Source organism: Hylobates moloch, unplaced genomic scaffold, assembly GCF_009828535.3.
Source record: "Hylobates moloch isolate HMO894 unplaced genomic scaffold, HMol_V3 SCAFFOLD_17, whole genome shotgun sequence".
In the NCBI taxonomy this organism is placed as follows: Eukaryota; Metazoa; Chordata; class Mammalia; order Primates; family Hylobatidae; genus Hylobates; species Hylobates moloch.
The window spans coordinates 22600461-22628056 of NW_026652292.1; the positions used below are offsets into that span (position 1 = coordinate 22600461).

At 36.6% G+C, this 27596-nt stretch overlaps 1 long non-coding RNA gene across 1 annotated transcript; it reads left to right on the plus strand.

Annotated features, from left to right (window-relative positions):
- The first annotated feature begins 126 nt into the window (after nt 1–126).
- LOC131381749 (uncharacterized) lies at nt 127–25532 on the plus strand. The gene is made up of 3 exons (XR_009210660.1): nt 127–266; nt 1812–1932; nt 25493–25532. It is a non-coding gene; the product is annotated as an uncharacterized LOC131381749 (long non-coding RNA).
- The last annotated feature ends 2064 nt before the right edge of the window (nt 25533–27596 follow it).

The window sequence follows — 27596 nt, forward strand, 5'->3', positions numbered from 1 at the left end:
ACATTTAACTCAAACATCATCTTCCGTGAGTTCTCTAATCTCACTACTTAAATCCAATCCCACTATTATGCCCTCCTTTTCAATGTCTCCTGGTCAGTTTCATTAGGAGTCAAAAGATTATGTGCCTTTCATTGAAATATCTTCAATACAGATAGCTTTTCATTGAAGAGAGATTTGATCTATGTCAGTGGCAACTTCCAACAGCTATGACACAGGTGTGAAGCAAAACTTGAATTTTATATGTCAGCATGATCGTCAGATTGAAGGTTTGACTAAAGCGTGTGAGTGTGTGTAGGGTATATGTGTACACTTATACTCCTCCTCGTATAAATTTTCATTTAATGGGTCTAGGACACACAAAAATCATGTGTCTAAAGTTTCAGTAATTTCCAAATAATTACAAATGGCTATCATATGTCTAATAGTAACTATTCACTACCCCCACATCCCTCAGGTTCAACAGTTAGGCAATCCTTCCGTTTATTATCACATATTTTGAGCAAAATTTTTCCATAGTATTTGCACTGTCCTGCTGTGCTGTAATCTTTGGTTTATTGTCCACTTTCCCACTGAACAGAGATTTTTGTGGTCAGAGCCTATACTATTTATTTCTATAGTTTTGAAACTACAATTTAATCTGACATATATATGTTAAACAAAGTTTAATAGACGTATTTAGTTTGCTCTATATTTGTTTAGGTATTAGTTTGCTAATTATGGTATGAAGAGAGAGAGGAGAGTAACATTTAGAGATTTATTTTAGAATCAAATTTTAATCTGTAAAGATCTCAGTATCTGTCCTTTATTCATAGTATCGTGAATTTTTTTATTGTTGTTAAAAAGAGAGAAACCGTGATGTGCATTTACCCTGTACAACATTTAGTAGAGCCATCAGGAATCAGGCATCGGGGATTTCACACTGAAACTGTGTTATTTTCTTTTCTTACTCAGGAGGGAGCTCAAATATGGCATGCTACCTCTGTGGACATTTAATCACCAGTTATGCTTTCTTTACATCTTCAGAGTAAAACTTCTTTCCTTAAACATTTTAGCCCAATCATAAAACTTAACTGACACTTCTCAACATAGATGAGTAGTATTACTAAACCATGAAAATCTCCTAAAATATGTCCATCATTGTCTTCTTTTTCTACCTCAAATTTCGCTGCTGCAGATTGCTTGCTGAACATCTCTCTCAGTTTATCTATCTCACCAACTAATTGCAAACATATAAAAAGAAAAAAAAAAAAAAACAGTACTTTTCCACCCAGATCAGGTGTGTTTCTTCTCTCTTAGCAATGTCTCTGATGTCTCTTATTGTCAATCTTGACCCCCTCTCAGGCCAAACACACCCACCCCCACACGTCAGTTATTCTGGCTTGAAGCCACCTCTTGAGTGACCTTTACATCTCCCAATCCTTGGTCATCCCTCTTCTTTCCAAGTAGTTGCCAAGCACCTCCTCTACGGATGAAAATTGTTATAATCACTTTTAACTTCATTGCCCTTGACAGTGTTCTTGCTCACAACCTACACAACCTAGTTATTTCATTAAAATATTGAATTAATAGATGTTAATTCTGAAGAAATTAGGCAATTTACTTGAAAATTCAATGCAGCAAAAGGCTTTTCTTTTCTATTATATAGTTGTAATTACTTAGCATCTAGGATTTTACTGTAAGACACTTTTCAGGTTCTCTACATTTAAAATAATAACAGTAACTATATTAATAATTCAAATATCATCATCATCGTTGACTGTAAAATGCCTTAGTATCTGTGATTTCCTTTTCCTTTTCTGTTTTGTTGGCAGAAATCACATTAATAAGAACCAACATGGAATCTCAACACGTAATACAGATGAAGCCAAAGAAACACGGATAGATTGAGGCAGAAAATGCAGAGACTATGAATCTTCTTGGATCCACATGAAGGTACCTCCTGAGAGCTCACTGAAAACATTAGGGCCCTGCAGAGTGTGCTTCAGATAATATTGTTGTAAATAAATGACATTTTCCTGAAACACTTGTGAGCAAGCTATAAAGTGCTAAGACAACATATAGAAACTATTTAGAAAACTAGGTCCAAAACAGTTGATTCTTATTATTTGTGGTAGTTATGTTCTATAAATTACCCACGAACACTGAATTAGCAAATACCAAACCTTTGCTCCTGGGAGAAACATGGGGCTAGGTTCCTGAGAGCATCTGGTCACATTTTCATCAACCAGTCAATATGTAATGTTGTTTTATGTGTATGCCTGTTTAAAGATGCCTTATTTAATCTATGTTGTTGACTAACTAACATTGAACTCACAACCAACAGCACTATAACTCATGACCAAATGAAGCTTATCTAACACACATATTTTCTTTGGAAGACACATCACAGGCTTCTTGCACTTAGGAAATCTAGACAGCACTTCAGTACTGTTTAGGGGCCATTTTAAACTGTGAAATTGCCAACAAAAATGAAAAAAAAAAAAGAGCATGGCACTAAGGAGACTAAGACACTTGTTTACAGCATGAGAGGTGAGATAAAAACACAGAGCATGGCCTTATTAGATCTCAGCTAAAAACATGTGCATCGGATGACTCAAAATTTTCACTGATTTGCACATGTCCTCGGATGATGGAGAAGGCATCAAGAGTATTGATTTGGGGTTCTAAATATATTTCACTGTGAGCCAAATTTGCAAACAAGCAGTCTATGAATAATGAGAATAGACTGTAATCACTTTAATGTGTCAGGAATGAAAGACAGCATGTTTGATGCGGATGTATCTTCAATGTTGATTACACCTTAATGCAATATTATTCAGCTCCTTAAAAGAATGCAAAGAGAGACATTTGCAGCAGAAGTACAAATGACTTCATGCATGCTCACCTAGAAACTTTTTTCTCTAAGTAATATTGTTTAATTATATAGAATTAAATATATTCTTTTGAAAATATGAGAAATACAAAAAAATGTGATAACCTGCAATTTCAGCAATTAGAAAATCAGTGATAAAAAAGTTTATTCTACTTGCTCATTTCAGGATATTACAAAAATTGGATACTTTTTTCACTAAATTTTATGGGCTGAACATTTTTCTGAAACATAAGAACTTAAAGACAGAATTTTTGGTAACTAAATAATGGTTACCTAATAAGAATGAACTATACGTTTAACCAGTAAACTATCTTTAGGTATTTAAATGCTCCCTCCACTTTGCTATTTCATAGAACCATGATGAGCAATCTTGAACTCAGATGTTTACTGTAGTATGTCTTTGGGATACACAGGAGGATTTACACTCATATCAATCAAAGTCCCATCAGTAAAACAAAACATATTCCAGGTGGTGCAACAGAGAGCATTTAAAAAGATAAACTACTTACAAATCTACTCTCAAGAACAGGTTTGAAAGACAAATGGGGCAATGAGGCAACTCCGAAATTAGCAAAAGCTTGAAGCTGATATGCTCACTCAGGTTTAAAGGACAAAATAGGAGATAGCCATATTATCAGCCAAGAATTAGAGCTGGCTTCTGGGTGGCAGCTGGGATCACAGCCTGGGCAAAATGATGATTTGAAACTACAGAGACTTCTGGCCAGAGATAGAAGTAGAAACACTCTCACTACTTTCTTTGTCTGTCTGAAATCTCCCATCAATGTTTCTCCTTGGTTCAACCTATTCTGAGTCAAGCGGGGATAATTACAGAGGAATAGATCTGCAAGAAAACAGGTGAGTGACTTCACACCCCTTCAAAGGGTGTGGACTATCTGGAGGATTTTGGTACTGTTATGGAGTTGTTTAAAAGAGAGGTTATACAAAATGAAATTCCTTAAGTAGGGCATAAGAAAGCTCATTTCTCCATACACTTACAATACTTGTATTATAAATACTATTTTGCAATTTAGTTTTCAAATTGGTGGGCAGAACAATCTCATATCTATTTTCATATTTTTTGGTAATTACTAATATGGTTTAATGCTTTCTCTACTTTTCTCAGACTATTATATCTCCCAGAAAAGTCTTTTTAGGTCTCTTTATATAAGTCCTAAAAATTTCTTATTAAATCTGTTCTTAGATTGCTGTTGTGAGTAGGAAATTGCCTTTCTCTATTTTCTAGAGAGTATTATTTTTTAATTATACATTTATTTTGAAATAAAAATCAGATCTTTATAAAAATTATAAAATATTTAAAATAACTTATAATTTCTGTATTTAAATTCACATATTTTTCTGTATTTTGCTAATACTTTATTAATCTTTTCTGAAAAAGATGGTAAGTTGTAGATATCATGCACTATGATCTTAAATACTTGTGCATACATTTCCTAAAAAAAGGACATTATCTTACATAACCACAAAGCAATGATCAAGTTTAGAAAACTTATCGTTGTTAAAAGTTATTATCCATATTAAAATCATGCTCACTTTTTGCAGTGCTTTCCTTTATGGCATCCCCTGCTTTGCTTTTCTAGTCAGACTCATGCATTTGTATTTGATTGTCATGTTTTTCAGGACATTAATGTTTATGAAGTAAAGAGGCCCACTGTTGTAGAATGTTCCTCAGTTTGAATTTATTTCATTGTTTTTCATGATTAGAATTTTGTTTTATTTTATTTTGTTTTAATTTTGAAAAACTCTCACACTTAACATAAATATCCAAATATTATACAAATAACATGTTTCCTGAATAGAGGATAAGTTGTCAACATGATGTCCCTTCACCACTGAAGTACTTAAGGTATAATTTCTTTTTTTTTTTTTTTTTTTTTTTTTTTTTGAGACGTAGTCTGGCTCTGTCGCCCAGGCTGGAGTGCAGTGGTGCGATCTCGGCTCACTGCAAGCTCCGCCTCCCGGGTTCACGCCATTCTCCTGCCTCAGCCTCTCCGAGTAGCTGGGACTACAGGCTCCCGCCACCGCGCCCGGCTAATTTTTTGTATTTTTAGTAGAGACGAGGTTTCACCGTGATCTCGATCTCCTGACCTCGTGATCCACCCGCCTCGGCCTCCCCAAGTGCTGGGATTACAAGCGTGAGCCACCACACCCGGCCTTAAGGTATAATTTCTATAACAAAAACATTCCCCTATAGAACAACACTGTAAACATCAAAATTAAGAAATTAACATGACTACATCTCTACCAATGTTATAGAGTGAACTACGTTCACCCAAAATTTATAGTGTAAAGCCCTAACCCTCAATGTGACTGTATTTAGAAATAGAGCCTTCAGGGAGATAATTAAGCTTCAATGAATCAAAAGGGTGTGGAACTATTCAAATAGAATTGGTGTTTTTAACAGAAGAAGAGACACCAGGAGTGCCTGTTGATAGAGGAAAGGCCCTTTGAGGCACAGGGAGAAAGTGTCTGTCAACAAGCCAGGAAAAGGCATCTTACCGGAAACTAACATCATGGCAGCTTGGTCTTCCAGCCTCCGAAACTGTGAGAAAATAAATTTCTGTGTTTAAGCCACTCAGGTATTCTGTTTTGGCAGTCCAGGCAGAGTAATGCAACCACTTAATCTTCAGATCTATTTAAGCATTGGTACTTGTAATTTCAGAAGATGGATTCAAATCAGAATCACCTATTACATATTTTTAGGTTTCTGTCTGGAATAATTCCCCAATCTCTCCTCGACTTTCAGGATCTTGACTCTTTTGAGGGTTAGTGACCAGACGTTTTGTAGACATTCCCTTATTTGGGCTTGTCTAATTTCCATACAATCAAATTCAAGAAAAATGAAGCTATGATTTCAGTGTATTCTACGAAGTAACACATTCAAATATGTCCTCTTTTTGGTGATATGCACTTCACTTGATTAGAGACGTATTTGTAAGGCTTCAAGCTTTTACTTTATTTATTTATTTATGTAAGTGGTCTTATCAATTTACTCAATTGATTGTAATTGGTAACTATCATTAGTTATTTTGCTGCTCATATTGTCCCAGATTTGGCAGACAGTGGGAACACCTTTGAGCCGGGTTTTGTGTCTTTTGATATGTCCCCATCATTCTTTGAGCACTTAATTACCTTATGGCTCAAGATGATGTTCTGTTCTCATCTTTTACTTTCTGTATCTGTTAGGGCTTTTCAGAGAAATAGTCAGGCATAGCTGAATGACCAGGATACATTCTGAGAAATATATTGTTAGGCAAATTTGTTGTTGTGCAAACATCACAGAATGTGCTTACACAAACCAGATGGTATAGCCTATCACTCACTAGGATATATGGTATAGTCTATTGCTCTTAGGCTACAAACTGGTACAGCATGTTACCGTACTGAATACTGTAGGCAACTGGAGCACAGTGATATTTGTATATCTAAACACAGAAATGGTGCAATAAAAATATGGTATTATAATCTTATGGGACCACCATGATATATGCAATTCATTATTGACCAAAACATATTTGTCATATGATGATAAATAGAAAATAGAAGAAAAACTATACACAGTTACCCCTCTGTATATGAAGGGGATTGGTTACAGATATCCCACTCAGATGTATACTGAAATCCATGCATACTCAAGTCCTGCAGTCGGCCCATTGGATCCCACATATGTGAAAATTTCTTTCTCCATATAGATGGGTTTTGCATCCTAAGAATACAATCTACATACAATTGGAAAAAAAATCTGCTTATAAATGGAGGCTTACAGTTCAAGCCTGTCTTTTTCAAAGGTCACCTGTATATATGTTCACTTGACCCTTGAACAATGTGGGGGTTGGGGTGCACAGATAAAAATTTGCACATAACTTTTGAATCTCCGAAAACTTAACTACTGACAGCCTACTATTGACCAGAAGTCTTAATGATAACATAATTAGTTGATTAACATATAGTTCCTATGTTATATTTATTATATACTGCATTATTACAATAAATTAAGAAAATTGTAAGGAAGTGAATATATATATTTACTTTTTTTTTTTTTTTGAGACAGAGTCTTGCTCTGTTGCCCAGGCTGGAGTGCAGTGGCGCAATCTTGGTTCACTGCAAGCTCTGCCTCCTGGGTTCATGCTATTCTCCTGCCTCAGCCTCCCCAGTAGCTGGGACTATAGGTGCCCACCACCATGCCCGGCTAATTTTTTGTATTTTTAGTAGAGAACGGGTTTCACTGTGTTAGCCAGGATGGTCTAGATCTCCTGATCTCGTGATCCACCCACCTTGGCCTCCCAAAGTGCTGGGATTACAGGCGTGGGCCACCATGCCTGGCTATATTTACTATTTTTAAGTGGAAGTGGATCATCATAAAATTCTTCATCCTGATCATTAAGTTCAGTAAGCTTATGTAGAAGAGGAGGGTGAGGAGGGCTGCGCCTTACTGTCTCAGGAGTGGTAGTGGTGGAAGAGGTGGAAACGGAGGAGAGGCAGGAGAAGCAGGAACATTTTTTGAAAATACTTCATAATTTCTGTCTGAGATTTTGGCTTTTTTATTTCTCTAAAAATATTTCTATACAGTTCTATACAGTATCAATTATTCTTCCACCATTTCCTTTAGTTTCAGTGACTATATCATAGAAGGATCCATGACATAAAAGAAGTCAAAAGCAGTTTTGAATAGTCAGAAACCTTACGTTAGATTGTCTAATGTGAATTTGTTTTCTGGCATTGCTTCTCTTATGTCCTCTTTCTCATCCTCTGGCACTGGCTTAGAAGCAATCACCTCCATCAAATTGCCTTCTGTCAATTATTTTGCTGTGATGTCTATTAACTCTTTAGTTTTTCTAAGATTCATATCTTGAAACCCTTCATTACCAACCTTTTTTTGCCTTACCTACAGTCTATTTCATGATTTTCTTGATTGTCTCTGTTATAAGTCCTGTGAATTCATGCACAATATCTGAACATAGTTTTCTTCAGCAGGAATTTATTGTTTCAGCCCTGATGGATTTCACGGCTTTTTCTATAAAACCCAATTACATGTTCAATTATGTAATCTTTCCAGAATTTTACCATGTTCTGTCTCTCAGGGTTCTCTTCCATAGTATTGACAATATTTTCCATAGAATTCTGTATTTAATGAGTCTGAGAGGTCCTTATGACCTCCTGATCAAGAGGCTAGATTGGAGACTTTGTGTTTGGGGGCATGTAGACCACTTTGATTCTTTGGTGTTGAACTCATGGAGTTCTGGGTAACCAGAAGCATAGTCAAATACCAAAGTAACTTTAAAAGATCATCCCTTACTGGCAAGGTACTTCAGTTCAGAAAAAGGATTCTGATTGTGCAGGCCTTCTTGTTATACGACCAAAAATCTGGCAGCTGGTGTTGATCTTTTCCCTTCAAGACTTGAGGATTAGCACATTTGTAGACGAGGGCAGTCCTAATCATGAACCTGACTGCATTTGCAAAAAACAGTGCAGTTAGCCTATCCCTTCCTGCCTTAAATTCTGGTGTTTGCATCTCTTTACTAATATATGTCCTTGTTGGAATTTTTTTTTTCCTAATAGGGCACTTTTGTTTGCATTTAAAATTGGTTCAGGTAGATATCCTGACAGTTTTTCAGCCAAACCTCTTGACATCTATATTGACATACCAAAACTCTTTCTGAAATTATCAAACCATCCTTTGCTGGCATTAAATTCTCTAGCTTTAGATCCTTTACTTTCCTGTTGCTTTAAGTTGTCATTTATTGACTGCTTTTCCTTGAATTATATGAGAGTCTATAGGTTTGCCTTTCTTACAGCAATCTTTTACTTACATAAAAGCTGCATTTTCAATAAGAGATAAAAAGGTATTTCACAAAAAGTGCAAGATTTTTGTGCCTGCTGGCATAGCTGCAGCACCTCTTCATATATATATTTTTTCTTTTTATAAATAATGGTCCTTTTGCTGGATTCATTTATCATGAAATGATGGGCAACCACAGATGCAAACCTCTATCTATGATACACATCGTGCAATTTGACTTTTTCTTGTAACTTCATGACTTTTCTCTGCTTCTTGAGAGCACTTCCAGCATCAGTAATGGCACTTCGTATGAGTCCCATGGTGTTAGTCAAGGTTTATTGAATTGCATGAAACATGATGAAAAGTATGGAAGAACCATGAGAAATCACTTTTTTTTTTTTCTGTGAAGCACAGTTTACTGGAGAGAGGAATTGCTCATGCAGAGATAATTAACATATTCTAGAATTTTAAGCAAGACTATAGAGGGTTGGGGAGGGGGTTCAGATTGTCAGATCTACATTGAGCTCAACTTAATAGCAATAGGAGGTGGCTACAAAATTATTAAAACAGTACAGTATGTACTACAATTAATTTTATGCAGTTACAATTTAATACTGCATCTTTACTCTGGTTTACATTCCTCTTGACCTCAGAAGGCACCATGTATGTTCTGTTTGTGCATGTAACTTTTGATTCACTTTAAGTTTTTATAATCAGTTTTTTAAATAATCACTTTATAATTATTTTTTATAATACACTTTGTTTTTATAATCAATTTACATATATTTTATAGTAGTAAATAATAAAATAGACTATTATCTACATATATTTTATGGATTCATGGCATACCTAACATTTAAATTGTTTTTATATATTTCTAGGGTATGCCACTTACAAGTTTTAAAAAATTGTTGCAGATCCCAAGCATATATATATATATAGAACCATGAAGTTAAACCTGTGTTGTTCAAGGGTCAACTGTATATATTAGCTTGTGCTATTCTGGGGGTTGGCAAGTCTGAAATTGATAGGGCAAGCCAGCAGGCTGGAAACTCAGGTAGGATTTTTATGCTATAATCTTGAGGCAGAACTCCTTCTTTGGGAAATCTCAGTTTTTGCTCTTAAGGCTCTTAAACTTATTTTAAAAGTTAGCCACATCTACAAAATGCCTTCACAGCAACATTCAAATTAGTATTTTTTCTAATTGGTCCTCATTGCCTAGCCAAGTTGACATAAAATTAACTATCACATTTTCTTTGTTTCTTCTGCAACATTGAGAAACCTGGCTGCATTTTCTTTGATATAATCACTTCTTTGATCACTTCCTTCTTGTATGTTTTAATCTTCCATTGCTGCCACTCCCCCTCTGCATGCAAATGCCTTTATCACTCTACCTGGCTTCTGATACCCCATGCAGGGTTTCCCTCCATCACAGAAAGACTCCTCACACTACTCAAGCACTGACACCTTCTTCCAGACTGCCCTACAATGCTAACACCTTCCTAACCCTGTTAAGTTTCCATTATCATGCACAAGACTACCTCTCCATGTTGCCCAGATTCACTAGTGTGGAGTACCATTGGAGAGACTGAATATATACATGGACAGGGACCAGGCTATATGATAATAGAACTCTCACCTATAATCTCTGTAGCAACCAACCCAGGAAGTCAAGCCACAGTCTCTGCAGCAACCGGTTCAGAATGGTTAGTACTTGGTCAGTGACCACCAGTTTTCTTATGTTTTTCCCCCTGCTTCCACCTCATGATCAACTAGGGCAAACCAAATCTTCTCCACAAACCAATCCCATAAGGCACCTTGCTTCTAGTTAGCCCACCTCCAACTTCCCCATGCCAACAACTTCCAATCAGAACATACCTGGAGGTTTTTAACTGTTCACTCTAAAGCTTTCCCACTCTCTTCCTCTGAGTCTGTATCAAATGCAGGTGATGATAGCCAACTTCCTTTCTCTAACAGGCTTCAAATAAATAGCGTCTGTTTGTTCTGATTTGCATTGCCTTTGTTCATTTCCCCAGCTTCCCCAAAAGTTCCACTGTGACAGAACTCCAGTCTTCTCCCAGGGTGAGTAGCCATGGAGACCCATCATGCGTCATGGTTTGTTGAATCTGCACTGACATGGTACGATAGCAACAGGTTTGAAGTCCATGCTTTTCATTGTGGTTCTTGGCTCAATTTGGTGCTCTGGTTTTGTTATTTGTCCTTTCATTTTTTTTTTTTTTGGCATGACTTTTCATCCTTTTGTTACCCTTTCTTGTGCTTCTGTTTGTGTGGTGCTGTCTGAAAATGATGTGTGTTAGAATAAGGGAATCACAGCATAGAACACAGGCATGGGCCCTAAAGACCTGTTGTTGAAGCTTCACGGTGGGCTTACCACCCAGAGTTTGTTTTTCTCCCCAGACTGGGGTCAGTTTGAACACAACACCACCATAGGGCACTGTGTAAATTCCTTTTGCTGCTGTAACAAGTCCTAACAATTTTGGTGGCTTAAATTCTTTTACAGTTCTGGTGGCCAGAAATCCAAACTGAGTTTCACTGTGCCAAAATTAAGATTTCAGCAGGACTGTGTTCTTTCTGGGAGCTGTAGAGGAAGGTACATTTCTTTGTCTTTTCCAGCTTCTAAAAGCTAGCTGCATTCCCTGGCTTGTGGCCCATTCCACCATTTTTAAAGGTAGCAATGTACCACTTCAAATCTCACTCTAATTCTGATGCTTCTGACTCTCTTTCCCTTTTTAGGGACTACTCTGATTGCATTTAGGCATCCTGGATAATATCAAACAATCTCTTCATCTCAAGATCATTGACATAATCACATCTGTAAAGTCCCTATTGCCATGTAGGGTAATATAGTCACAGGTTCCAGATACTAGGATGTGAATGTCTTTGGTGAGCCATTATTCTGACTGGCAGTCAGTAATAAAACCGAATGAGTTTCTTCTTCTTATTTGATCTTTTTTTAAAAATTTTATTATTATTATACTTTAAGTTTTAGAGTACATGTGCACAACGTGCTGGTTTGTTACATATGTATACATGTGCCATGTTGGTGTGCTGCACCCATTAACTCGTCATTTAGCATTAGGTATATCTCCTAATGCTGTCCCTCCCCCCTCCCCCCACCCCACAACAGGCCCCGGTGTGTGATGTTCCCCTTCCTGTGTCCATGTGTTCTCATTGTTCAATTCCCACCTATAAGTGAGAACATGCAGTGTTTGGTTTTTTGTCCTTGCGATAGTTTGCTGAGAATGATGGTTTCCAGCTTCATTCATGTCCCTACAAAGGACATGAACTCATCATTTTTTATGGCTTTGATGCTGAGTTCCTTCTGGTTTTCTTCTTATTGAGGAGATAGAGGGTGGGGGAGGGGGTTTGGATTGTCAGATCTGCATTGAGTGGTGGCCAGCTGTCAGACTGGAGGCCCAAGATGAAAAGTGTACAAGCATCACTTTGATTGACCGTTGTTAATTCTCATGGAATCATATAATTCTAAATCTAAATCTAATTCTAAATCACCTCCTGCAGGGAAAAACTCCTTCAGTGCACTCTTTTTGCAATACTAATTCTTACACTCATCTCTCTAAATGGCACAACTTCACCAAGGATGATTTTGGGCTTCAATAGCCAACTCTAGGATCATTGGACTGGAATCAAATTATTCGTTTAAAATTATCATAGAAAAGAAAGGAAGACAAATTTCTAGGACTCAATGGTGAGCATTTATTTTATTGGTATGCTATGACCACCAAACACAATTCTGATTAAAACTTTGCCACCAAAAAATATTTATTGGCCAAAAATTAATGGGCAAATCGACAGACTTCCACAACTAAAAATAGACTTACATGTTTTTAGTAAATCCTTCCCTTTGTTGTCCTCCAGTTAACACCCCTATATTCAGCTCTCCTCTACCTGTTTGGCTTCTGAGCTCTCCCCACACCACCTCTCTTGACTCCTCCCTCCTCTTCTCCTTGTTCAAATATGCCTGCTTGTCCCCAACAACTCTCCTAAGACTTCCAAAATGTCAATTGTCCCCAAAGATCCATCTATCCCAAGATAAGATGTGCAAGTAACTGTTAAACTTAAATTTTGGATTCAAGCTGAGTTCTGATGTAATATAAGGATAACCTCTTACTTTGTTTAGAGAGGAGGCAAATGGTGCAGAATGATTTCATTTTCTTTCGCTGAGCCTTAGGAGAAACTTTCAAAGCATTAATCACAATTTTGCTAAAATGCAGTTTATTATTTAGAACACAACTTTTCTGAGGAGGGAAAATAACTCTCCTGTGAAAACTAGATACTATCTAAACTTATCAGAGACTCCTCACAAAATTGAATGTTTCAGAAAATAGATGCCATTTTTTTTCTTGGTCTTTGATACTTTTTTGTCAGTTGGCAAAACATTGCAGGTGACTTATATTCTGTTCTCAGACATCTGTTCTGTTCCCAAGCCACCAACAAGTTGCCTTCCCATAACATCTTCCTAAATGATATGATTTGGTTCTGTGTCCCCACCCAAATCTCATGTTCAATTGCAATCCTCAGTGTTGGTGGTGGGGCCTGGTAGGAGATGATTAGATCATGGGGATGGGTCTTTCACGAATGATTTAACACCATCCCTTTGGTGCTGTTCTCCTGATAGAATTTTTACAAGATCTGATTATTTAAAAGTGTGTAGCACCTCTCCCATCTCTTTCTCTTCCTCCTACTCTGGCCATGTAAGACGTGTCTGCTTCTCTTTTGCCTTCTATCAAGATTGTAAGTTTCCTGAGACCTCTCCAGAAGCAGAAGCCACTATGCTTTCTGTACAGCCTGCAGAATCATGAGCCAATTAAACCTCTTTTCTTTATAAATTACACAGTCTCAGGTATTTCTTTGTAGCATTGCAAGAATGGACTAATACATTAAATAAGCTAATTGTGATCTTCAGTGAGAAGGTTTTATCTGTTGGAAGAGGCATTAGAAGAAAACTATTTTTGAATCTTAGTGGAAGAGACTTTATCAGGTATTGTTGATGGATATGGCAGTGAACCTTTGAGGAACCTTTCATACTTCACAACTAAACTAGAATTCAGAATTCCACACAATTAAGATATCAATCCAAAAGTTGACCTCAGTTGAGGATTCACAGAGATCATGTAGAAGCCACCAATCTTTGGAGGTAGAGAGCTGACCTGAGACCATTGGAGTAAGCTGAAAACCTTCAGTAGTGAGCAGGTTCCAATCCAGACATCATAACAAGATCCCTGTCCAATTCCTGTTTTGTTTTTCATTGCTTGCTTATAACCACTCTTCTTTTGTTTTTAAAAAATTCTGTACACTCTGGTCCATTTGTCCATTCAAAAAGGCCACTTTTCTGTTTTCTTTTCTCTTTGTTGTTATCATTAGTCAGAAAATACTCATTCTAAAGCCATTCTTAGGTTATACCAAAGACCAGTCATTGCCCTTAATCTTATTGACTTCTGGACATGCCGTGCATACATATAACTTCATAATAGAAACTTCTGGGCAATTCCAATTCCATCAAACAAAACCATAGGGAATTACAGCCAATGGTGTTTCCACTTGCACCTCCATGAACAAATGACCTAAAACAAATTAACCCCTGACATTTCTAGTGTCTTATCTCTTAGAAAAAATATAAATCATTGCAATCTATTGATCAGGCACCAATAAATTCTACATTTGAACTCAACAATCTTCTGAGGATGATGGACAAATTACTTACCACCTGGAAAAAATTAATAAAATATTTAACCTTCCTAATGCAAGGCCTTGGAGCCAACCTTGTGTAAAGAACAACTCCTTTTGTTCCTACCAGATACTACTTCCTTGGCAAGCAGGATGCATCATTCTGCTTATAACAGGACCTCATACAATTCAGGCACTTTAGGAATAACACCTCATGCAGTTTAGAAGTTTTAGAATTTTCTGTACACAGAGACACGTATTCTATAAATCAGCAAGACTGGAAATTCTGACTCAGATATGAGCTCAAAAACAAGCCTACTCTTGATTAATCAGACATTCTACCTGGAGGAGTTATTGATTCATTGTTTATACATACTAATAATCAGAGCCATGTCCCAAGGACAGAGGACTGCAAGAAACTTGTCACTAACTCTGGAAGAAATTATTAATGACACTACCTCTGCCTTAAATGGAATACAAATCAGTCTCAAGTCATGGGCACAAGTAATGATGGACAATGCATTCCTCTAGACAATTTTTGGTAGTGATGGTAGTATCTACGCAGTTGCTAATAATTCTTGCTGTACTTGCATCAATGAAAAAGACATGGGAGAACAGCCTATATATACATACATTGCCCTAAGAAGAAAGTGACTTGATTCTCTCAGTTTTATCCTCAGGGATTATGCAATATAATGTTTTGGCCTGGATTGAGCAACTGGGTTTCTCATTTCAAAGTATTTGAAGGATTCCTACCCAGATGTCTCCCTTTTCTATGTCAGTCTCTGATTTACCTCACTGAACTGATCACCACAGCCTACCTCAGCCTCTAGCTCCTATTCCAGGGAATCACTTCTACATGGGCATTCTTATCAACATTCTTGGGCCTCAACATCTAGCTCTGGGCTGCTGTGGCCTTTCTTCACACTTGACTTAGTCCTATCTACTAGCTTTAGAATGGAGTTGTTTAGGACGGGAAGGAAAGAGAAGATACTAAAGAAGAGAAAAGAGGCCAGGCACGGCGGCTCACGCCTGTAATCCCAGCACTTTGGGAGGCCGAGGCGGGCGGATCACGAGGTCAGGAGATCGAGACCATCCTGGCTAACACGATGAAACCCCGTCTCTACTAAAAATACAAAAAAAAAAAAAAAAAAATTAGCCAGGCGAGTTGGCGGGCGCCTGTAGTTCCAGCTACTCGGGAGGCTGAGGCAGGAGAATGGCGTGAACCCCAGGAGGCGGAGCTTGCAGTGAGCAGAGATCGCGCCACTGCACTCCAGCCTGGGCGACAGCGAGACTCTGTCTCAAAAAAAAAAAAAAAAAAAAAAAGAGAAGAGGAAAGAAAAGAGCCAAATTATTCCTTTATACGGAGAACACATGTATGTGTGATATGGTAACTTTCTCATTGCAACCCAACCGATACATTTTTGAAACTCAAGTGAGTTCTTTTTACTCTAGTCTTGTCATCAGCTTTCCTAAGAGCCTTAGGAAATGTCTCTGAACCCTATTGCGCTGCCCCTAATTTTTCAAGATTATGTGTGAGTACCCAGTATCTCTGTGAGTACCCAGAACGTCTCAGAGGAATTTCTGGAAGCTTTCCTACTCTCTCTCTCTCCTTAGAGAGCAGAAAGCCTGGAATGCGTAGAAGGCACTTCTCTCAGCTCTCCGTTCTTCAGCCTTTGGTTACTAAAAACCCGAAGTGCCTTGAATAGTTACCTCTGAAGTGTCCTGATGTGCTCCACCCCCGCCACCCACTCACTGGCCTATATCCTATGTTGTTAGTGAAGTTCCATAGGAAAGAGTAGATGGGTAAGTGAATATTCACTACATCGATAAAGCGTCTCAGAAATTTAATCTATCCCACCAGTTCATATGCAGCCAGCACACATGTCATCATTACATGTTTGTAAATGGTGTGACTAGTTTTTTTGTATCACCAAATATAGTTGATAACTCCCCCTTCCCGCAACTCTACCAGGAAAGAAGCCTCCTTTTTCCTATGAAGAATTTGTCACTGGCTAGAGTTTAGTTTATTTGTGGTTTTTCACACCTTTCTTTCTTTGACACATTTAACAAAAACATCATTTCATAATTTACTACAATTGGATTGGTGATTAAAATTAGAGCAACAATCTCTTATATTGTCTATCGCCTATATAGAAAAGGAAGCCCTGATTCTTTTTTCTTATTTGCTTGTTCTTAACTAGTAAATGGATTTGTAATCGTTTGTCAAATTTAGATATGTTTGACAGATTCCCATCCCTAATGTCCAGCACAGCATTACAAAGATACTGGCATTTCTTTGCACAGTAACCAAGTTGATTCTCTACTGCCCTGTGAGGAAATGTATTCACCACAGCCTTGGGGTTTTGTCCTTTATGGTCAAACACCATTTATCTTACACACTATTCTTCAAGCATTTTCTATTCAAACTACATTTCTTTATGTCCTATGAAAGCATTTACACCATTGTCTAAAATGTTCTTTATCCTAATATTACATGCTTAAAATCTATCATTCAGGAACCAATTTATATATAACCTTGTGTGTGTGTGTGTGTGTGTGTGTGTGTGTGTGTGTGTGTGTGTGTGTATAGGTTCTGGAAGCAAGATATGTTTATACAGTTACATATACAAATATTTATACATAACATATTTTTAATATAACTATATATAAATGCACATATATAAATATATTTGTATATATGTTTATATATGTGCATATATTTATATACACGTAACTTGCTTTTCAAAAAGTATTACTTTTATGTTTATCAGCTTTTTCTTTTTCTTACTAGACTTTATATTTATTAGTGGGAAACCATATCCATTTCTTTTTTTTAAGACAGAGTCTCGCTCTTGTCACCCACGCTGGAGTGCAGTGGCACGATGTCAGCTCACCACAACCTCCATCTCCCGGGTTCAAACTATTCTCCTGCCTCAGGCTCCTGAGTATCTAGGATTACAGGCACCCACCACCACTCCTGGCTAATTTTTGTACTTTTAGTAGAGACAGGGTTTCGCCATGTTGCCCAGGCTGTTCTCAAACTCCCGACCTCAGGCAATCTGCCTGCTTCAGCCTCCACAAAGTGCTGGGATTACAGGCATGAGCCACCACACCTGGCCATCATTTCTATTTTTCTATCTTCAACTGTACTATTTATATTGTATTGTTAAAACAATTCTGAATACCATGAAAGAAAGGACATATGGATAAACCTTTTTATTGTTCTGTTATCAACAGTCCACTCTCTGTCACTTATTTAATATCTGTTTACTACGTATATATGTGTGTATACATATGATTACACATAGCTATATGTTTCCTGTCCACTTTTTATTATATTTCCATCAAGAATGATGATGCTTTATTTCATTTATATGTGTTCAGAATGTGAATTATAGCTAATATTTTATATACAGCAGAAGGTAAAATAATAGTCATTATTCACTAGTAAATGGATTTGTAATGGATTTAAATGGATTTTGGTGTATAACTTAAGCAAAAATTTGTGAAGGTGTTCATTATATTTATCTATCCAAAGTTATAAGGAATGTAAAGAATATTATCTAAAAATTAATTATTTTTAACACAAGCATACAGATTTTTATTAATTTTGAAGCTTAATGGATCCAGATTATTTACTTGTCCTTTATATTTTATGTGTACATAAATATGTTACATCTACTGAAAATGTATTTGTAAAATAAGAAATAGCACCACATATTGTTGGAGAATCAATGCCTTGGCCGGTAAAGAATGCTTTCCAGCTGGCTGTGGTGGCTCAAGCCTTTAATCACAGCACTTTGGGAGGCCGAGGTGGGCAGATCACCTGAAGTCAGGAGTTTGAGACCAGCTTTGCCAACATAGTGAAACCCCGTCTCTACTAAATAACAGAAATTAGCCGGGTGTGGTGGTGAGTGCCTGTAATCCCAGCTACTCTGGAGCCTGAGACAGGAGAATCGCTTGAACCTGGAAAGTGGAGATTGAAGTCAGCCGAGATTGAGATCGCGCCACTGCACTCCAGCTTGGGTGGCAGAGCAATACTCTGTATCCAAACCAAACAACAACCACAAAAAAATACTTTCCTTACGTAATAGAAGATATTTACTATTAATATAATGATAAATAGACAAATCATAAGGGCAAATTTGAAGTAATATTATTAAAGTAAATTATTCGTGTTTTCTAAACTGTATTTTGGGGTTACAATTTGCATATTACTTCAACTTTTCGTTTCATTTCAACATTTCATAGACAACCATATCTATAGCTAACTCTCAACTGCATGCACCAATAAACATAAAAGAAAGCAGTTACGGGCAACAATGTTCATTTCAAGAAATTCTATATAGTTTTGCGACACACATCTAAAAATACAACATTTTGTAAACAAACACCAAAACAGAACCAACGTCTGTCTTTACCTGTTGATATCTCTTCAAATGTCAAGTCCCATTTGAAATATTCATGTAGTAGAGATTACTACATTTATGGCTTCAAGAGATGACTGGACGTTTTATTTCTGCAAAGTAAAGCCTTTCTAATATGTGAGATTATTACATCTCATTAAGATGTATGTTAGTGAGATATTTCTTTTAGTTCAATTTGGCTAGTATACGTAACTTTGTAATGAATATTCTTCATATAAATTGTTGTCTACATTTTGTATTGCAGATTATATCCAAAGAATATATACCTAGAAGTGAAATTATATTTTTAAAACTTGAAGCTCCTTTAAACACTCTTGATAAATTTTTCAAAATTTCTCTGGAGAAAAGATGCATTGATTCATACTTCTAACAATATCTGTAGAAGTATTAAAGTTCTCTAGGAATAGTCATTTTTGATCATTAGTAATTATCAATTATTATTGTAGATTTGCTAAAAATTAGTCTCATAATATATTTGGAAAATTAAAAATTTTAGATGATATCATGACTATTTTTAAATTTACAGAAATTTTGCACATCTAGCTTTATAAATTAGATATTTCTGTTTTTCAATTTTTCTAACAGATTTTCTTATTTTACTTAACACCCCTTCAGGAGGAACAGAAAATATGCTGGTTTAAATAATTAAAAATTTTTTTTTGCTACAATGGAATTTCAATATTTTGACTAAAATAACTTCCTGTCACCTCCCCAGTCTAGCCTCTTGCACATTGCATGCTCTAAAAGAGATAACGAGACAAGTCAGCAGAAGCAAGCTTTTATCTGTGCTTTATAGTTTGCAAATTACATATCATATAGCTTAATGCCTTTTGTCAGAAATACTTTCATACTCAGAGAGTTGCTGATGATGTTGATTTTGCTGCTATTTCTTGAGAGAAACAGCAAAGAAAGCCTTAACCTTAAGTACTTACAATAAGTTTTCTTACTCTTGAACAGACCCCAAACCAGGCACCTTTTTCTTTAGAGGTGCTTTTACGTTAAGTGATGAATACTTATCTTTTTTAGATTCCTCTCAAACTGACTTCCTCTCAGCATGAATTTGCTCAATTCTTTGTTGTTTGTTGGTATTATATAGTAGCCTTAGTTGACTTGATTTGAAACAGTTATCTTATTGTAATCTTATAGTTCCAGGTACACTAAGAATTGCCCGATTACTTTGATACCCAGTTTGGTCTCTAATATTTCATGAAAAAATAAAATGATTGACTAGTTTATAAATTATCATTAAGTAAAAAATAAAATGAAGATACATAAATTAGAACAACTAGGATGACACATAACATAACCTTGGTCTTTTCAGTTAAAAATTAAAACATACACTGGTTTTCTATTTGAACACACCATCTCAACCCAACCAGTCCTACATTTAACCATTTAGTAGCATAAAAATTTTCCTCTTACCTGTTGTGTAGTCTGTAAGCCAAGAATGCTTTTTATGTTTTAAGCCATTTTGGGGGAAAAAGAAGAATATGTGATGTAGCGTGTATATGACCTATAAAGCCGAAAACCTTTACTAATCTGACCTTTTATGGAAAAAGTTTTCAACCTTGTTATAGAAGTTCTGTGTGGCTTCTGATCTATTCATAATGGTATTGTAACTTCATGATTCAAGTCCCTCCATCTCTGCACCAAATATGAACCTGTAATAAATAAAATATTAGCAAAGACATTTAAAGAGACTTTCTTAAATTTAAATCATACACTAATATAGTCCTGAAACAATGACAAAACAATCTGAAGAGAGACTGTCTAAGCAAAGGCAGTCAAAGTCTTAGCTTCTGCAGGTTGTAAGGAAACTACTGTAAGTGAGCCTTTGGACTACAAGCAGGCGAATGGTTTGATATCAAAGGAGAGCACAATGTGGCCAGGTGCAGTGGCTCATGCCTGTAAACCCATCACAGCACTTTGGGAGGCCGAGGTGGGTGGATCACCCGAGGTCAGGAGTTCGAGACCAGCCTGGTCAACATGGTGAAACCCCATCTCTACTAAAAATACAAAAATTAGTCGGGCATGGTGGCAGATGCCTGTAATCCCAGCTACTAGGGAGGTTGAGGCAGGAGAATCGTTTGAACCCCTGAGAAGGGGTTGCAGTGAGCTGAAGTCGGGCCATTGCCCTCCAGCCTGGGTAACAAGAGCAAAACTCAGTCTCAAAAAAAAAAAAAAAAAAAAAGGACAGCATACCCTAAAATGCAGCTCAAAAAAATATATCCTCTGTCTACTGCCTACAACTGTGGATGGGTAAATGTCCATAACTAGGTAGATGAGAGAAAATGGGCAGAAACTCATTGCAAAGAAGTGGGCTAGGGTGCCATCTTATTCAGTGCCTAAGAGTTAAATAGGAAATATCTTAATAATTTGCTGGGATAAAAAGGCAGAGCCACAAATATAATGCCAACTTGTAATTTCATAGTCTTAGATAGAAAAACACTAGACAGTCGGAATGAATATAAAGGCAGAGATTAAAAATAAATAAATAAAAATTCTAATGAAGATGAATAGAATGAAAAATTTCAACACATTTTAAAACAATGCATGCTAAAAGAGCACTTAAAAGAATACAAATGATTAAGTCTTAATGAAATAAAAATAAAGCATTCTAAAAGACTTTTAAATAAGTCCATTGAAGACCTTCAAACTCATAACACTGTGAATACTGAGAACAATTAAGGATTATGAACCAAAAGGAAGAAATGATATGATAAAATCGATTTTAAAAGGAAAACAACTAAAATAATCTGGAATCAAAAATAAATATATAGAAAAATAAGCTCAATATATGAGATGCAATCTAATTTGAAAACAGTAGGGAGGTGAATTAATTTATTGAAAGATGGTTTTGAGAAATTATATTATAATGTTGTCCAAAGCAACAAAGATAAATATTTGAAGAAACTAGTAGTAACAGGCATAACAGGCATGGAGAAGAAATGACAAAGTCACATCATAGGAAATTGAGATGAATCTATAAATAGATGGAATATTTGAAAGAAATGTTTTATGAAATGATGACTGAAAAATATTTCAGAACTGAATAAATATTTGACACGTAACAACTGAAGAAGGCATTAAATACAAAATATTGTAAATGCATGAGTTACTGAATCCATAAATTAAAAAAAGCAAGAAATCTATCAAACAATGAGACTCTCATTGAGAGTCTATTGTAGGCATTAGAATATACATCATATGGAAGCCCGTTAAGAAATGTATGCAATTCATGCTTTTGCATATAGTTTGGGCCTATTGCTATAGACCAGCTGGGACAGGGGTCAAGAAAAGAATCTGGAATTCAATTGTGAAAAAGCAAGAAAAAAACTGGATAAACAATGTCCTATGAAGATAAGCCATATTCCATATCTGCCTTTTACTATCTCCAGCCATAATGATGCAGCTGACCATAGGAAAGTCTGGCATTCTTTCCCATGGAACTTCACATACATGAACATTTGACCCAAACCATGGGGAGATTCAGGAGCTACTCAGGACCTGGGTGCTGCTCAGGCCAAACAGGTGAACTGGCAGATATGTAACTACACAGAGCCTAGTGCCCTAACATAACTTTAATACAAAAAAATTGAAGGAAAAAGAAAAAAGAAAAGAAAAGATTCTTTCCTTACTGCCTTCCAAATCCCATGGAAATTTATCTTGTAACTAATCTAACTTGGTACAACAAAGGTAAGGGGGTTCTGGAAAATGTAGTTCCAGCTTATCTGGGTTGACATAGTAAAACTTACTATCTTGTATACGTAGAAAGTTTAAAGTTAAACTGCAGGATGTCAGATATCTTAAGATTTTGCAGAGACATGTGATAAATAATCTAACAATGTATGAATATTATACTGGTAGCAAAGTCATCATTATAAACAAATGATGTCAGTAGGTAATGGAATTACATCTTCATGATGGTGAAAATTTATTCCACTGAAATCTCATACTCAGTAAAACTATAAGGAGTAAATCAATCATGAAATAAAAGTGTTTCTAGGTACTAAAATCCAAAGAGTTTACCACTTATGTACCATTTCTGAAAGAATGAATCGCCACGTATATTTAATGTGCACAATTTGATGAATTTGGACATATGCAAATACTTGTTATACCATTACCACAATCAAGGTAATAGACATATCCAACACCTCCAAAACTTTCCTTCTGTCTCACTGTTTTGTTTTTGTTTATTTGTTAGTTTTTAATGTGTGGTAAGAGTACTTAAAGTGAGACTTATCTTCTAATACATTTTGGAATGCACAATTCAGTGTTGTTTACTACAGACATTATGTTGTGGAGAAGATCTCTAGAACATCTTCATCTAGCATCACTGAAACTTTAAGATGAAAGGAACTTGAAACAGTCCAGAATGGGGAGTTAGTGTAGAAAAGAGCAAATGCAGCTTGGAAATAGATAATTGCAGCCAGGTGTGGCAGCTCATGCCTGTAATCCCATCACCTTCGGAGGCCGAGGCGGGCGGATCATGAGGTCAGGAGTTTGAGACCAGCCTGGCCAACACAGTGAAAACCCGTCTCTACTAAAAATACAAAAAATTAGTTGGGTGTGGTGGCAGGCACCTGTAACCCCAGCTAATTGGGAGGCTGAGGCAGGAGAATAGTTTGAGCACGGGAGGTGGAGATTGCAGTAAGCCGAGATCTTGCCACTGCACTCCAGCCCGGGCAACAGTGCAAGACTCCATCTCAAAAAAAAAAAAAAAATAGAAATATATAATAATTGCTATTGTATCAGCTTGATAGAGGCAGGAGAGGTACTGACCTAGGACGCAGGGAACATATTAGTTTTGAGTTTGAATTTCTGTTCTAAAAAATATATATATATATATAATATATATGACACTTATTAAAAAAATAACAAGTAGAAATAAGTTGGAATAGAAGAGTAATTAATAACCTTGCTGTTAATTCACTTTATACATATATGTTTTTATTTATATTATCCAACAAACTTTAGCTATATTTGTTGTCTCTTTTAAGCACAATTTTTGCAATAAATATACTAAAGTCAGCAGAAAATTCTCTGTATATTTGACAAATACAGTTGTTATAAAATTGTCCGGAATATATTTTGATAAACTGTTAAATGTGTGAAGGAAGTATTAAAGGAGGACAAGGAAAGGTATAATCAATTATATTCTAATAAGCAATCTTGCACAGAAATTAAAAATTGCTGTTGGGGTTCAGAGAAGAACTGATAATAGGAATTGTTGCATTAGAAATGAGGCTTGAAGAATGGTTATTTTTATTTCCGATAAAGACCAAAGGAGAAGGTCTGGTAGCGTGTCATCTGGGAAACTATTGTAAACCCAAATGTATCTGAGACAAGTCACAATCAATCTAGACATTTATTTTTTAACGACATGCCAATGACACAGCCTCAGGAGGTCCTGAGAACATGTGCCCAAGTTGGTTGGGTTATAGCTTGATTTTATGCATTTTAGGAGGACAGAAGTTATACACAGACATCAATCAATACATGTAAGCTGTACAATGGTTTGGTCCAGGAAGTGGGGGATTGGTGGGAGGGGCTTCCAGGTAATAGGTGGATTCAAAGATTTTCTGATTGGCAATTGTTGAAAGAGTTAAGTTATTATCTAAAGACCTGGAGTCAATAGAAATAAATGTCTGGTTTGAGATAAAAAGTTGTGGAGACCAAGGCTCTTGTTATGCAGATGAAGCTTCCAGGTAGCAAGCTTCAGAGAGAATACATGGTAAATATTTCTTATGGGACTTAAAAAGGTGCAAGACTCTTGGTTAGCCTCTCCTGATTCAGAAAAAGACCTGGAAATGGAAGGGGATTCTCTACAGAATGTAGATTTCCACCACGAGACAGTGTTGCAGGGGCATTTAAAAATACATCAAAGAAGTTAGTTTCAGGATAAAATAGTTCAATTTCTTTCAGAGCCTGCAATCTGTCATTTTGTGACATATTTTATTGCTATTAGGTTGGTGCAAACGTAATTGCGGTTTTTGCAATTACTTTCAATGGCAAAAACTGAAATTACTTTTGCACCAACCTATTGCCCCAAGAGTCAGTTTGGTCAGTCTTAGGATCTCTGTTTTAATGTCGATGACTGTCATATTTGCCTGAATTCCAAAGGAAGGACAGTATAATGAGACATGTTCAACCCCTGCTTCCCATCATGGTCTGAACTAGTGTTTCAGCTTTAGTTTGGAATGACCTTGGCCTGGGGGCGGGGGGTCCAATCAATCAGTTGGGGTCTTAGAATCTTATTTTTGGTTTACACTATATTTAATAGAATTCCTTTCTTTGCCTCTTTCAGGCTAGCCAACAATACAGAACAATTTTGTAATCTCTTGGTAGGGTGTTTATTTTTCTCTGCTGTGAAGGAACTGGTTTCTCCAGGACATCCACACCACCCAGGTATAGCCCATGTGTAGGCAAGAGTCCATCCTTGTGGGTTCTGGCTCATGCTGATGGGTCCCAGCTTCACTTTGTTGTCTTCCACTTTACATCTTATCTCTGCTTACTAACAGCCTGTCCTGTGGACTCTGTCAAAGCAAAAATTACACTGGACAGTTAAACGGGAAAGGAAGGTTTCATTCAAGGCAAGAGCTGGAGGAAAGAGGAGACTGTGGGCCATCTGTGTTTGTTAACAGGCTTTATCCAATGGAAAAGTAAACTTTCTTCTCTTTTCAGTACAGGAGGTAATATTACAACGTGGGACAAGGCACCGAGCAAAGGTAGGTTTCCACCCTTCCAGAGAACCTGGGTGACAGGGGCACTATTTTCCTTGATAATTAACTTTCAAAGAGATGGTTCACAGATTCCTGTGAAAGCCCTCACTGGTTTGTAAGTCTAGAAAGAGGCTGTTTAACAATTTACACTTTGGCTAGGCATGGTGGCTCATGCCTGTAATCCTAGCACTTTGGGAGGCCAAGGTAGGCGGATCACCTGAGGTCAGGAGTTTGAGACCAGCCTGGCCAACACGGTGAAACCATGTCTCTACTAAAAATACAAAAATTAGCCTGGCGTGGCAGCAGGTGCCTGCAATCCCAGCTATTCGGGAGGCCGAGGCAGGCAATTGCTTGAATCCGGGAGGCGGAGGTTGCAGTGAGCTGAGATTGCACCATTGCACTCTAGCCTGGGTGACAGAGGGAGACTCTGTCTCAAAAAAAAAAAAAAAAAAAAAAAAAAAAAATTACACTTTCAGAGGCAGAGAAAGCATTCAGGACTACAATTTTACTAAAGTAAATGTTCAAATAAGGGGGACAGGGTATTCTTACTACGAATAAATAAAAAGGAAATGGTAACTGAGGTGATGAATGTCTTAATTGATTATGATAATTATCTCACAATGTTTCCTATATCCAAACATTTAGTACTTCTTAAATATACTTAATTTGTATTTGTCAATTATACCTCAATAAAGGCAAAAAAGAAAGTTTGGGGCCTAGAGTCAGTAAGAAGCCTGTCTAAAGATTAGTCAAACTGAGGAAGACGTTAAAACCCTCTCGGTCAACTTCATGGGGCAGAATCAGAGGCAAAGACACCAGTCATAGAGTGACTACTTATCAAGCCTAAACAATCCCCACAACTGTGAACCTCAAATCCCTGTAGAAAATCCAGATATGCATGTGTCTATTTCCTAGTGATTGTGTTTATCTAATGGAACCCTAACTGAAAAAAAACGTATCAGTGTAAGTGTAAATTATATGAAATGACATAGGTAGATAAGCACATGATAAGTTGTATGAATATATAAAGAAGCATTTCAGTTGGCACTTCTACCTGCTTGTTACCTCTAAAACAGAAATGAAGTGTTGTTGTGGAAGATAGAGTGATATTGAATGCTTGAGTTTGTGTTTGAGACAGCTGATTTAAATAGGGTATCACACTTCTCCAAGCAGGGTCTAACTTCCAGGCATACGTCCAGTAAATCAGGTCATAAGATAAAGCACTAGGGTACAAAAAGGCACAATCAATGGACAGGGATTCTTGAAGTGAGCGGGAATAAAAACACATTACTGAGCCTAACATGGTAGAAAAAGTTGCAGAGAATTTGAAAGAAGCTCAAGGAAGGTAAGGAGTCTAGCAAAAAAAAGAAAAAAAAGAAAAAGGCTCACCTTTAAAGACAACTATACTGATGGCTAAAGAAAGTGAACAGAAGTGTAAAACACAGTTTTTCACAAAAATTTCAAACCACACATATTATCAAAAAAATCTGTCTTATTCTGGTTTTTTGTGTTAGTAATGAAATTAAATCTTCTTATTAATTCATATTAGTAAAAGTGTTCAGCAGCCACTGCTTTGTACTATTTGTTAAATTATTTAAAAATAGTTTAGAAAATCGAGGTTCTGTTTATTCAGATCCTTTTACGCTAACCTTTTGTACAAATACTGGGGAAACTGATAAACAAAACATTTGAGTGGAGTTTTGGAGAGCAAAAATTGCCATGGAGGGGTTTTTGTTGTTCCAAGTTGTGTATTGTGGGGGCCTAGATTTTAGTGTATCCAGAAATTCTTTTGATCTTGGAGTTAGCAAACACTTGTGGTGGTTCAGCTTTTAAGAAATTATTTTAAAATCAGGTTTATTGATGTATAACTTATATACAGTAAAATTCATTTTTAAATCGAGAGTTTCTTGAACCCTTTAAAATCTGCAATTTCCTAGGTGCAAATTTAATCAAGATGTATAACATTTCCATCACCGTAAATAGTCCTCTCATGTCCCTTTATAGTTAATTCTTTTCTCCAGCTCTCAGTCTCCAGAAACCATTGATCTGCCTTCTGTTCCTATACA